The following is a 14,089-nucleotide window of genomic DNA, read 5'->3' as shown; positions in this document are numbered from 1 at the left end:
AATAGCTGAGTAAATATTGATTGAAAGATGGTGAGTGGAAGAAAATAGCTTTGCCAGGTCCAGGTTGTGATGGAGATGAGAGTGTTACCAAATCCTGCTGTCCCCATGGTGGGTTTGCTGTATTGTGCCCAGTTCTGAAAGTCTGAGCCAGGGGTTTTAACATGGCCCCTTTCAAAACATATAGGTGGAATTCTTGGACCATGAGCTGTCCTTAGAGTGTGGCTTTACCAAGGTGATGTCCGCCCTGGAACGAAACAACCCAAGAACCTAGATCTTTGTGAAGGTGTTGGTAAGGGATGCCGCGGAAATCATAAACTTGACTGAAAGCAAAGGAAACTTTGCCTTCATGTGTCTGCAGCTGGACGAAGTGGTGCTGGAGCACACCCTCCTTTGCGATTCTTCTTGTTCTTTTTATGAGCTGCTCCCTGGCCTGTGCAGTCCCGTAAATCTGGAAACTCTTTGCTGGTGGGGGCAATTGTTATATCCTCCCCCCAGATCCAGATGTCTTGTCCATGGTCAGTGCGCAATCCTTGTTAGCCAGAGGAGTGGGGCATCTAAAGGCAGGCAGGGGTCACATACTTTTTTTCTACACTTTCTAGAAAGACCAGAGCTAAACATCTTGCAGCCCTTTTCATGTCCTCTTTCTTTTCTGTATTTATTTTCCAGGAAAGAGGAGAAGAAACGCGACAGCATCTACTGACAGCAAGTCAAATGCCATCGTGTGTGTTCAGAGGGCAGGCTGGTTCTCATTTGCCTAACTCATCAGTCCCATCGTGCCATGTCCATGTTAGATTGTTTAGGGAAACAGATGACATATGTTATGATGCTAAATAAGCTGAAACAGTGCCAGGATGGAGGCAGAAGGGGTTTATTTGTTTGTTTTTAAATGAAGCATGGCTTTCTAGTGACTTATTGTGGTGGGGAAGGGGGGCACCGAGGGCAACAAGACATGGTTGTGACAGTGGTCTGGGAATTGAGACAAATCATTGCTTCTGCAGCAGAGATGAGCTGCCTCTGACCTGTCAGTTACTTGAAGGGAGACTCTGCATTTTGGTCAGACAAGTCTTAGTTGGAGATGGTACCAGCTTTCCTCCTGAGCCTCTGTGGTTCCCTTTGGACTACACAGGCCCGAATCGCTTTTAGCTGAGCAACAGCAAATGGCAACACAGACTTGCCATATTGCTCTTTTGCGTACACTCTTTAAAAATCGTACTAAATATACATGCATCAAAACATTCGTCACTTCCACGCTCTACAAGATTATAACTAAGTGGCATTCTGCATGTTGTTCATATTATCATCCTTACCCATTCCAAAATTATGTCATCACCCTTATGGAAGCTCAGTATCGTCTCAGGGATGGCACTTCCCCTCCAGGCCCTACTGGGTTAGGCTGGGTTGACTAGAGAAATAAATCCAAGGACACTCATATAGGTATAAGAAAGACTCCACCTCACTTATTTGTCCAATTGACATGGCATTATGTAACAACCATACTTACCTTCCTACCTATCCCTGGAAACAATTGGGATATGTTTGTCTCTATTCATTTTCCTAGCCTAGATATTTCTTGTAAGTGGAATTAAGCAAAATGTGTCCTTTTTGAAGCTGATTTATTTCACTCAGCATAATGCTTATGAGGTTCATTCCTCTTGTAGCCTGTGTCAAGAGTTCATTTCTCTTTATGGCTGAGTAGTAGTCCATTGTATATACCATAGGCAACATGTTTGACTTATCCATTCACCTATTGATGGGTATTTAGACCGTTGACACGTTTGCGAGATTGGGAATAATGTTGCAAGGGCCATCTGTGTATTTGTATCTATTTATGCGCTTGCTTTTAATTGCTTATATCCTTCATTTCCTTTTCTTTCCTTGTTAGACTCAGTATGATCCCCTTCTGCCCATCCTCTAGCCTCACAACCTCTGTGTCTGATGTGCCAGGATCTCACCAGGAGCCTTAACACCAAGATTCTGAGCCCTGACTGACCATTCTGATCATCCAGGGAATTGAATATTCCGGAGCACACAGAAGATGAAGTTATCAAAACTCCTTAGGCATAACCGAACAACTGGAGGGAGTGCTTTATTGGGCTTGGGGGCTGGGGATTATAGTTGTGAAGGACACCAAGGACAATTGTCATTACCTAGACTGTAAAGACTATGGTCGACATCCACGCTGGTGAGTAGCAGCTGGATCTCAGAAGCTCACAAGTGGCCATCTAGGTGGCAAGTATTGTCACCCTCACTCTGGAGGAAAGAGTGGTGAGTGGACCACATGAACATTAGACTTCATGACTCTGAGCACAGAATAACTAGATGATCTCCAACTATCAATTCCAACTTCTTTGAAAGGGATCACATCAAAAGGTCCTAGATAGTGAAGCAAAATTCACAGTCATAAAAGAGACCAGGCTTATTGGCTGGATAGGGACTAACAGAACCTCTGAAATGATGGTCCTTATTCACTAAGTTTGAAAATGAACTCCTACCTGTGGTTCAATATTCAGCCAAATAATAGATTGGTCTATAATGGGAGCAATTACACAAGTGAGGCACACAAACCTGAAAACAGCAAACCATTTGATCTCAAAAGGGCAGTATTAATCCAAGGCCCAAGTTCAGAAGGGTAGGAAGAGAGGAGGAAGGGAAACAGAAGACATAAGTAGGGAGTGGAATAAGTCATATTATATTGTGGAGATTGCAATAAGTGGCATAAAACACAATGTGTATGAATTGTTGAATAAAAAACTGATGATCTTGGTAAACCTTCACCCAATTCACAATAAAAACTTATGAGAGAGAAAAAAATCCAAGCACCTAGGCTGCATTCCAGACCAATAAAATCGGACTCAGTGGAGATGGGACAAAGATGTCTTTTGGACAGCTCTCTGGCAATCCCAATGAGCACACAGGCTGATACCCACCATCTGGAAACTATGGGGTAGCTGCTTCTCCGGTAATGCCTCGGGGGAGCGCTTGGGTCCGTCAAAGAATGCGGGATGATGAAGGGGCAAAGGTCATCAAACCTCACCCACAGCTTTACACTGGGGGGCTGCTCTGAGGAATGTGGGAAGGGTCCACTTGCATGCTGTCTCTGTGCAGCAGATCCAACAGACTCAACACCTTTCCAAAGCTGGCAAGAAAGTCCGAGAGACTAGATGTGGGCACCACGCTGTGAGTTTCCCAGAAGGCACGAGACAGATTGAGAGCAGTCACGGGAACACAGACTCCTCCGGAAATGCTGCCATGCGCAGAACATGCATCTCTAATTTCATTTCACACTGACTCAAGCATTCAGTCCTTTTTACGAAAACCCAGCTTCTCATTACAGTAACCGGTTTAAAATGACAATCTTCTGTTGAGCAAGTCTAAGAAATGACCTTCCTTTATTTTACATGGTATAAAAATTCAGTTTCCTAGGCCAATGGGCTCTAGGGACAGGTGTTTTTATGTACTAGACATGGCTTTCAAAGTTCTTCAATTGCCTAAATTAATAACGACTTTTTTCCTTTGGCTTTTCTAAGGGACACATTAATTTCAATCTTTTTCTAAGGAAGTGAATCTCTAGCTATCTCATTGGGATAAGTTTCTGCCTTCAGAGTAGAATTTGAAATAATCTGCAAGGTTACCCCTTCCCCACCCTGCCCCAGCAGCCCAGCCTCTTTCTTCCTTCCGGCCTCCAGCCACCGGGGTTTGGTTGGGAAAGGAGATGCAGAAGGGAGTCTCTGGATTTTTCTATCTAAAGGTTGGCCACAACCCCCAGTAGACCAAATGTAATTCATTATGGGGGGTTTTGGTTTTACTACTTTAAGAGTTATCCTTAGGGAAATTACAAACAAACAGAAATAGGAAGACTTTATATTTTATTAAGGGATGTACTGCTCAGTCTCATTATATTTTAAAAGACAAAGTATAAAAAAAAAAATCTGGCTCCGTTTAAAATGTCCTGACTAGCAGAACTTAAAATACACAAATCTTAACATGAAAGTCTAGATGAATAAATAAAATAAACAACGAAACAGCTTTCTCAGGAAAAGCCATAATAAAGAGCTCGACTACTTTTTGAGCTGTTTAAGATGCTCGTGTTAAAGGGAAAAGAGTATCATTGTTGACTTTGAAATGTAGAACCATTTGCTTAATTCAGTGATGCTAAAATGGGCAGTTTGGCTGAAGAAAGAAATTGGCTTGTAGCATTTGATGAGCAATTTCTTCTTTTGAATATAGAAATGACCAGGGATGCGGACACGCTTTTTATTCTTTTGAGGACCCTCTAACCAAGAAATCTTTTAAATGATCATTACACAGTGAATGCCTGGAGGCTCTGGAAACTATTATTTTGACATTATTATAAGCTCAAAATGATTCACCAATGCAAAAGAAGAAGAGAAAAAGCAATTAAATACTAAGCTGTAAACGCTGGAAGCTTTTCTGTGCTGAAAATAATTGAACAGAGTTTTTTCTTTTTTTAAGTAATAGTGTCCAAAGAGATTCAATGATCTTATTGCTTATGGATTTGGAGCTTAACTATATTCCTTATTTTAAATTTGATATTAGAATAGCAAGATTATAGACCATGATACAGTGTGACTTGGAGAAGTATCATTTCATTAAATTATCAAGTTAAGGCTCAAGGAGCCTGGTGGAATGTGTGTGACCATGAGGCCGGCCAGTTGGAATCCGCTAGTGGCTCACAGAGAAAGATGCGGTTCTCAGCTCCTGTAAAGATTTAGAACTTCGGGAACCCACAGGCATAGTTCTACGTTGTCCTTTCAGGGGTCCTCAAACTTTTTAAACAGCAGGCCAGTTCATTGTCCCTCAAACCCGCTGGAGGGCCGGATGATAGTTTAAAAATAAAACTATGCACAAATGCCTATGCGCACTGCACATACCTAATTTGAAGTTAAAAAAAAACGGGGCAAAAACACCCGGCGTGCTGAATAAATGTCCTCTGAGGGCCATGCGGCCCGCAGGCCATAGTTTGAGGACCCCCTAGATTGATATAAGTCAGAATTGACTTGATAGTGTTAGGTTTCTGGGGTGGTTGACCTCAGTTCTTGCTTAGCAACGCTGAAAGAATTCATATGGCAGAAGCAGTTTTGTAAATCCAAGTGAATGTTATGGAAGAAAGTTTCAGGTATCGCAGTCCCCAAAAGTCCCCAGTATCTCCGGAAAGCACGCTGGGCTGCATGGCAGGGGTGGGGAAAGTTTGCAGCTGAATATGGCGGTTTCATGGGAGGAATACCTGAGCAGGAGTGCAGAACCAGCTGAGGAGCCACGGCAGGAACCCCCAAGGGCCTCACCCTCCACTTGCAGAGCACGTGAACAAGGGAGGGTGACAAGGAGCCCAGGCCTACTTCTATCACCTCCCAACACCACTGGAGGACATTGGTCGATCGTATTGGTTGATTTCGGTGCACTTTTGTGAAGTCCTATTCTGTATGACCAGGTGGACCTTCCACCTGGGTCTACATGACTTGGGTCAGAGCATGCTCAGTTCTGAATTTTGCCATAGGTGTCTAATGAGTGTGCCTGATGTATTTCCAACCCCTTTGTTGTGGCCTGGACAGCTCAATTTCGTTTAGTGCTGGCATTTGGGAAGACAAGCCCTAATCTAGCAACCTGTCAATAGCAGTAAGTGAATGGAATTACAACTCAACTCATAGCCATAAATTCAATTCGGACTCATAGTGACCCGAGAGGACAGGGCAGAATTTCCCCCTCAGGATTTCTGGGGCTGGAATTCTTTACAGGAATAAAAGTCTCTTTTTTCTCCCTCCCAATGGCTCCAAAGGACTGACCTTGCAAGGAGATGTCCAGCGGGTGCCAGCAGGCTCCTTCATTGAAAATCTCTGCTAGTTTCTGAAGCGGGAGGGAAATTTTGAGGAGGCCGTCTGCGGCAGAGTTAACTCCCCATTAAAGCCAATGAGCTTTTCCACATCTCTCAAAAAACAAACAAAAAAACCTAAAGTGACTACTTCAGATTAATATGCTGTAGGTAGAACCACCTCCCACTCACCAAACCAAACCAATCAACCAACCAAACAAACAAACAAACAAACAAACAAACAAAAAAACCCAAATCCTGTTGCCTTCAAGTCAGTTCTGACTCATGCTCACCCCTTGTGGTACAGAGTACAATTGTTGCATGAGGTTGGCTAGGCTGTACCCTTTATGAAAACAGATGACTCCTTCCTTTTGTGGTACAGCTAGGTGGTTTGAACTGATAACCTTTATATAAGCAGCCCTATCCAGCGATCTATGTCAACTAAAGTGTCAAAGCATGTAAAGACTGATCCACAACCCCCACTTCTCTCTTCCTCTTCTGTGATGACCTGGAATCCACCTTTTGATCTGGTGGCACCATATTTGTGAAGCAGCCCGAATCACTGACGGACGGTGTGCAGGACAAACACCCTGTAGAATTGCCCTTCCAGTGTCAGAATTTGCATGAACAAGAATAAACTTCTAGATTTTAAGCCACTGAGGTTCCAGGGGTAGCTTCTTTCTGCAGAACAGACTAGGCTATCCTGCCTGATCATCTCTTCACAGGGTTTTTGTGGAGAGCTACTGGAGCAGCTCGATCCAGGGGAGCTGCCAAAGCAGATACCTACACTTTATCTGGGATTGTAGGTTGTAGTACCAAAGTTTTTATTTGCCCGGGAGGCACTGAGTAAATTTTTTTTCTTCTGAAAACAGGACAATATGTAAGTAAGTTTGGAGACATATGTAGCTGGAGCTGAAAGTCCTCTTACCTTGCAGTTTTCTTTGGTAGAGATAGACTTGTTCTTAATGAAACCCATGACAGTCAGTGTCACAAATGACTTCTGAGGAGAGGCCAAACAGCTAAGTCAAGGCCAGCCTACCATTCTCTTAAATGCTGTCTCATGCTCTCATCTGCTCTGACGTGTCTGCTCAGGGGCATGTGGCAGCCACTAGGCGGGCCTTACCATTGGCACTGAAAATCATTGTAGGGGATATTAGAGGATTTACATCAAGAAGACCTGACTTCCTGGCCATTGCTCGGGGGCCACAGTTCCCAAGACAATCAGTGTCAAGGGCAAAACAAAATAAAACATGACGAGGGCTCTGGGGCTGGGTTGAGCTGGATATGTAACCAAAGCCCCTTTCTACCAGAATCTTCCCAAGAGGAGATTGCTCTTTTCCATAGCTAAACAATTTCCATAGCTAAACGTTCTGCTGAGGAACCTTCTGGGAAGCAGAAGAAAATAAATCTGCCTTCCTTTGAATTAAGCTGGGTTGGGTCCAAGCCCTGTGTAGTGTCTATTCTTCTCATAACATCTAAAGGAGTCTGATTTCACCATTCTTAGCTATTAAAAAAAAAGTTCCAGGCACAATAATTCAATTTAAAATTACACACCAGGAGTAGTTCATATTTAATACACTTTATACAGGTATTACAGGTACAAGGGACATACTTGTTAACTGCCAGGTTGCTGGCTTGAACCAACCAGCTACTCCACAGGAGGTACTGTGTTTCTGTGAAGATTTACAGCTTGGAAGCCCACTGGGAGAGCTCTCCTCTGGCTTGAGTCTGAAGGTGCTTGACAGCAGTAGCCTTTTGTTTTTATAGAGGTAAAAAGCTTTCTTTTTTTTTTTGGTATAAAGCTTTTTAGAACAACAAAAACAATTCCTTTTGGAAGTAAGCCAGAGCTAAAACCACAAGTTACATGCTTTACTTTTTTTCTGTCCTGCAGCTGGCAGCCACCCTTTCATCGATTGTGCACACCAGCATGGTGGTGAAGTGGTGAACTCTGCGCTCTCATTCCCCTGGCTTCACACTCGGTCTCCTCACTCATCGTGTGGCTTCACCCAACGCACGGAGCCTCCTGCAGGCTCCTCTCCCAGCGTGTGTAAAAGTGCGAAGGAGACAGACTTCCTCAGAGCTGTGCTTTAGAGAGAATCCTCCTCACATACTCAGCACCGCCTTGAATAGGGCAGCACTGCATACATGACAGCTACTTGATGATTGTTGATGGTGGTGGTGGTGTGTTTGTATGGATAAAAAAAGAGCCCTGAATGGTTATGTAACAAGTAAGGGAATAAATAGATCTTCCTTCATCCACCTTCATCTTTCATTGTTCTATCACTCTCTGATTGCAATATTAGAGGCTAAAATGGGCAGAATTCCCACCTCTGAACAAAGTTTGTGCACATGGGTGTGCATGCTTGTGTGTCCATGTGAGTGGGCCTGTACAATGTGTGTGCACGTGTGTGTGCACATGTGCACTGGAGCCTGGCAGCAGCAGGGGAGGCGCCTGTCTCTGTTCAGCAGTATCTGACGGCTGCTGCAGGTGTAATGAGAAGTGATTGATGATCTGTTCAGGGAGCTCCTGGGGTGGACTCAGGGAAGGAGCAGCAAAGAAGACATACTCATCTCCCCTGTATTTAGATGAGGTGACGGAGGTGGGTGGTAGAGGAGCAGCTACTCAGTAATGAGATCACAGGGGAAAGGCCTTGGATGAGGTGCCAGACAGCCCTGCTTTCCCAGAGAGGGTGGGGACTGGGAATGAGGCTGCATCCTGCCTAATCAGTTACAGTTGCTCTGTCACTCTGGGGAGGGAGGCAGATGAGGCAGGGAGCTTCCGGAATCTCTCATCTCCAGTCCTTCTAGGTGGATGTGGGAGCGTGTGAGGACGGCCACACTGGAGGGTCAGGGTTGATCGCCTTGCAGTGTGGAGCCCGGCCTGGACCTGCGTTGTGAAGGGTGACTAAGGAGCTCTGGGGGCAGGGTTCTGGGTGGGGGCTTTGTCTACTAAGACCCACAGCCGCGCCCTGTGTCGCAATGTTGGCATGCAATGTGCAAAGACTTGAGACAACGTGAAATGGACCATCCACTTCACTTGGAAAGACAGGAGGGCTGAAAATCAGATTGGGAGATCTGATCTCGTTTGCTGCACAGTTGTGAGAGGAGATATTCCTGGCTTCTCTCATGTTGGGAACCGGACATAATCAGCCTGACAAAACCAAGGCCATATTGCCTGCCCAGCAGGGCTAAAGCCACGTCACCTCAACCTTATCTCTACCCTGACACACACCAGATGGCCCACCCTTGTCTGCTCCAGCACCGGACATTCCAACTGCAGACTTGCGGCCGCCTGCCCTGTGTGCTCTACACCCCCGCCCTTCCTTTTTTTTATCTCCCCTTTGAACTCCCTTGTTTGCCTCACCCTTTATAGAGAGGCTTGTGTAGCAATAAACTCAGACCTTGACAAGAATCTGCTTGGTCTCGCTCCTCTCTCTCGCCCGTTTCTCTTTCAGGCTGGGTCCTCCTTGGAACCCCTCGAATAACTGAGTCCCTCTGGCATGAAGGAGGTGATACGAATGCATTGATAGCCTAGTATCTGTCAGCTGGGAGCCACAACATAGTGAGAGCCCTTATTAATCATTTGGAGATTAGCTGAGGGGTGGGAGAAGCCAGGCATGAGGCTTTCCAGGGCTGCTCAGCATGCACAGGAGTCCTTTCCTGGGTTGGACAGAGGTGCTGCCATCTGAAAGCTCAGATAGAGCAGTTGGAAAATTAACTGACCTGGTACAAGATCTATTTACATATATCAAAAGATCCTGGGTAATAACATCTCATGTTTGTGCAGCATGCCACATTTGTCAAAGGGCTTTCTCATTTACTGTCTTACTTGGTCCTCAAACTAAGAGGCCTTTGGGCAGCTATTGCTGTTTAATTTTGGGCGTGGTAACAGCTTTGGGTATAGTACTGGGCTTGGAATCAGGCTGTGCAACCCACAGCAGGTCACTTAGCTGCTCTGGATTGGCTTTCTTCCTCTACGAAGGTCAGCGCTTGGACTAGACCATTTTCCCAGTGGCAGCTCTGCTGACATTTTGGCCAACATCCTTCTTGTGGGGCTGTGTTGTTCCCTGCACCAGGATGCTAAGCGAGCATCCCTGGTCTCAGCCCACTAGATGGCAGTGGGACTCCCTTCTTCAGAATGTCTCCAGGCATGGCCAAATGTCCCCAGCAGAGCATGCTGCTGGGCTGGCGCACGGCAGGATGATGCACTCAATGAGTTGGATTTTAAGTTTTCAGGTACTTTACATGTCTGCACAGGGAGACTACATCAACAATTACCCAGCAGTCAATGGGTCATCACTGACCCTCTCTATAATTCCAACTGAGATCATGAAGCACCGACTGAGTTTCTGAGCTTAGCACCCTGCATGGCACAAGTTGTTTAGCACTCAGCTACAAACTAAAAGGTTGGCAGTTCAAACCTATCCAGAGGCCTCTTAAACAAAATCCTGGTGGTCTGCTTCAGAAGAGTTGGAGCCATGAACACCCCATGAAGTGAAGAGATATAAACATGAATGTGGATGTGACTCTAGGTATAGCTAGAACCATGGAATCAACTACATCATGGAATCAACTTCAACTCCTGGCCTCCTTGTGTGTCCAAGAAGAACTGTGCTCCCCAGGGTCTTGAAAGGCTGCTTGGTCTGAAGTAGATTTGCAGGCCCTTCTTTCTACGTGCTGCTGGGTGGCCTCAACCTTCCAAGCATGCTATTAAAAGCCAATCCGTCACCTGTGTGCATCACTGAAGACACACGGACACAGGGAGCAATGCCCTGGCTGGGGCACTGGAACAGCGCTGGCATGCAGTGAGTGCTGCCCAGTTAGCGAACAGGTCTTCCCTTGGTACTTTCTCAGGTCTGTGTGAAGCTTTCTAAGCATCCAGAGTTCTCGGCCTGATTCTGCTGCCAACTTGCAGTGTGACTTCGAGCTAGTCTCTTGCCCTCTCTGGGCTTGATAACAAAAGCAGGGCAGGCCAGCCACAAATATCGTGTGGCTAGCAGGGGAAAGCAGTTGAGGACACAATTGCAGATGGAGTTCATCCTTTGGACTCATCGCCCCTCCTCCCTAACACCCCCCCCCCCACTACACACACACACCTTTTCAACTGCACCAGATGGGTTTTAACTTTCCGGCACCAGAAAAGCAGACCTTGAGTTTTTTCCTTTATGGAATGTAGGCCACCCCTGCTTATGTGTCACATTCAGTCCTCGTTCTTCTCCCTACTCTTGTCCCTCCTCCAGTCTTCAACAAGTGACTGCAGGGCGGTTTCCCAGCAGGGCTGTGCTCAAAGATTCATAATGCTGGGTTTTCCTTTAGTTCTCCACAGTCTGGGGCTTGGAACAATCCAGGCATTACCTTATCAACTGCTCATTTTAGGGGGGAAGGACGGGGGCACTGGAAACACCACATGGGGCCCAATCCTTCTCTGCACGCATGTGAGGGGTTTCCAGGAGCTCGAATTTCAACTTAAGTGATTTATTTTTTGTTGTTTAATCGCGTGCCTGTCATCTGCTGGACATTTCTTCTACAGTGTTTTGTTGTTGTTAACCCCATTTCTAAGATCAGAGATAGAAGGGTCAGGCACAATAGGCAGTTAAATTGACTCAATCTGGGCTGTGAACCTGCTTCTGTCTGGTTCCTCATAGCCCTCAGTCATTTTAATGGAGGTGTTGTGAAGGGTGTGGGTTCAGCAGCCACACACTGCCTCATCTCGCCTCCTCGTTGATAGGCTGTGTACCCTTAGGTGAGTTGTTTAATCTCCTACCAAGCTTGTGAGAGCACTACTTTTATTAGCTTCAATTTACCGAGGCTGTGAGAGGTCAGGGGAGCGAAGGCTTACAGATTGCCTGGCATATAATATGCTAATGATAGTCAAGATATATAACTAAGCATGTCTCTGTTCTTGGTTCTGTCAGTACCTGGTGTGTCCACAAAGGAGAAACCTGGTTTCCTGCTATTTTGAGCATCTAGTGTGAATGGCAGGAGATAAGTCACATGCTAATGAACCCTTGTGGTGTATTGGTTAAGCACCCTGGGGCCCGGCTATCAAAAGATATAGTGTCCAGGGTCTTAAAGACTGGAAGATAAACAAGGGGCCATCTAGCTAAGAAACAACAAAGCCCACATGGAAAAAGCACACCAGCCTACCCCAACATGATCGCTGAAGACAAAGCGGGTGCATAAGCAAATGTGGGCATGTTTTCTTGATGTGCACTCACCCTTTACATAAAACTCTCTCTTATACATACGCGTTTCTGTGGATTTGTTTCGCTAAGGCACCCAGACTAACATAAGCAGCATGGAACGCATTTAAGAAGCCTAGACAAGGGCAGGGCAGGATATTTGGAGGGACTGGATCCAGAATTAGAGAGGAAGGGGTGCTGGAGGTGAAACGGGCTGCTAGCTCCCTGTCCCAAGGAGGACAATGAGACTGCTGGCTCCCATGAAGATTTACAGTCTTGAAAACTCCATATAGGGTCACTGTGGTTGGAATCCACTGGACGGCAGTGGCCTTTTGGGATTGAAGGTGGAAGCCACCAACGGCTTCCTGCCATTGAGCCAAGGAGCCTCCGGAGAGTGTGGGAACTTCTGGAATACAGCGAACAACCTCTGCACATCTGCTTTTCGTGCTGCCCAAGTCATGCATTGACATTTTTCCAAAAGTGAACCATCACAGCTGCTCTCTCAGGAAGCTGGGGGCTGAGCCCGCTGGTTCCACTCCGTCAGCATTTCTGGTCCGGGTACCTGCCCTCTGCCCCGGCACAGGCAATGGGCTTTTGGAAGCAGTGCTCCCTGGGTAGTGGGTGTGATTTGGCTCCTCTGGCCTAACATGATGAATGCTGAGAGGGGGTGGATACTAGGGGGTTAAGCTCCCTGACCTTTCCCTAGCCCAGGGGAAAACTTACTATTTAAAGTAAGTTTTAGACAGAATCTTTAGAAAGATAAATTGTTTACTTAATGTACACAATTACTCCCCAACACATCTGTTTTGTGTCTGCTCAACTCAACCTCATAGGCTATGGATGACCTTGAGCAAGTTTTTAAAGTCACAATGGGTTTCTACCAGGATTGAGAGTTCAGCTCTCTCAACTCTCCAACTGGTTATTAGCACCATAGTCTCATTTCTATTTATGGATTTACTTTGTTTGAGGGAAAAAAGACTCCCAATTCAACTATATTTTATTAGGAACTCCTTTGCTATGTTTTACACAAGAAAAAGGCACAAACCGCTGTTCTGGATGAAGGAGAGCATCCGCATGAGGCCCCAATGGTGTCGGAAGGACCCACAGCCACAGTTACTTAAATAAAATGACACCCATTCTGTCCTGCTGACTCTGACTCATAGTGACTCTGTGTAGGGATCCTGAAGTTGCTACCTTTACAGGAAGCAATAACCTCATCTTTCTCCTGTGGAATGACTAGTGGCTTTGAACCAGCGACCTTGCTGTTAATAGTCCAACACTATCCAGCATCACCACCTGAGCTCCTGAAAGCTTAAATGAGACATGGAAAACAAACACCTTTGTCACAAAACTGTCCCTGAAGACGGATCAATTCATGGAGTTGCGGGAGGGCCTGTGAGAGCATGAGCGGGACCTTCATTGGGATGTGCACACGACCGTATATCGCTGAGTCTGGCCCGGGGAGTGGACGCAAGCACACTGCCTGATGGACAAGCTTTCTACTGCCAGTCAGCAGTAGGAAGGAACTCAATGGTGGCTGAATGTGTGGCCCCTCAAAATGGATTTAGGGTCTCCACATAGACTCTCACTGTGAGCCACAGCCTATTGCTCAAAATTTAAGCTCAAATATGACTTAAATGCCTAACATTCTGTTTCCTTAAACTAGAGTACTGCCAGGATCAACTAGAGGCCTGGATGACCTATTAGGTCTGAACAACGATCTCAAATCACTTCACATGATCCATTCCACCAGTCATGTCACCAGTCGCGCCTCCTCACTTACCCATTCCAGAGACTGTGCCTGTATAACCTATCGACTAACACATTCCCACATGTCGTGATTATGAAACCAACCATCATGCTGGAATAAGGACCAATCACGATGTAAGGGGCAGGGTCAGTGGGAAAGCAAGATAGGGGCTGAGGGGAGCCAAGAGGGTCCCATCACTCAATCCCTAAACCTGATCTAATGTCACTAGACTGGGGTCTTCCTCACATCTCAAGGGCACCCGATTCATGATTGAAGTGAATTGTGTTTATTCAATCTTTGTTCTGCTTGCCGTCCTGCTATGCTGCCTCC

General features: G+C 45.9%; 1 long non-coding RNA gene across 1 annotated transcript; it reads left to right on the top strand.

Annotated features, from left to right (window-relative positions):
• The first annotated feature begins 544 nt into the window (after nt 1-544).
• On the top strand, nt 545-9,239 carry LOC142436508 (uncharacterized). Its single transcript, XR_012781979.1, has 3 exons — nt 545-721; nt 1,883-7,596; nt 7,719-9,239. It is a non-coding gene; the product is annotated as an uncharacterized LOC142436508 (long non-coding RNA).
• The last annotated feature ends 4,850 nt before the right edge of the window (nt 9,240-14,089 follow it).

Source organism: Tenrec ecaudatus, unplaced genomic scaffold (genome assembly GCF_050624435.1).
Source record: "Tenrec ecaudatus isolate mTenEca1 unplaced genomic scaffold, mTenEca1.hap1 Scaffold_3750, whole genome shotgun sequence".
NCBI lineage: Eukaryota > Metazoa > Chordata > Mammalia > Afrosoricida > Tenrecidae > Tenrec > Tenrec ecaudatus.
The sequence above is the reverse complement of the archived record's forward strand: the minus strand, read 5'-3'. Positions and strand labels throughout refer to the sequence as shown.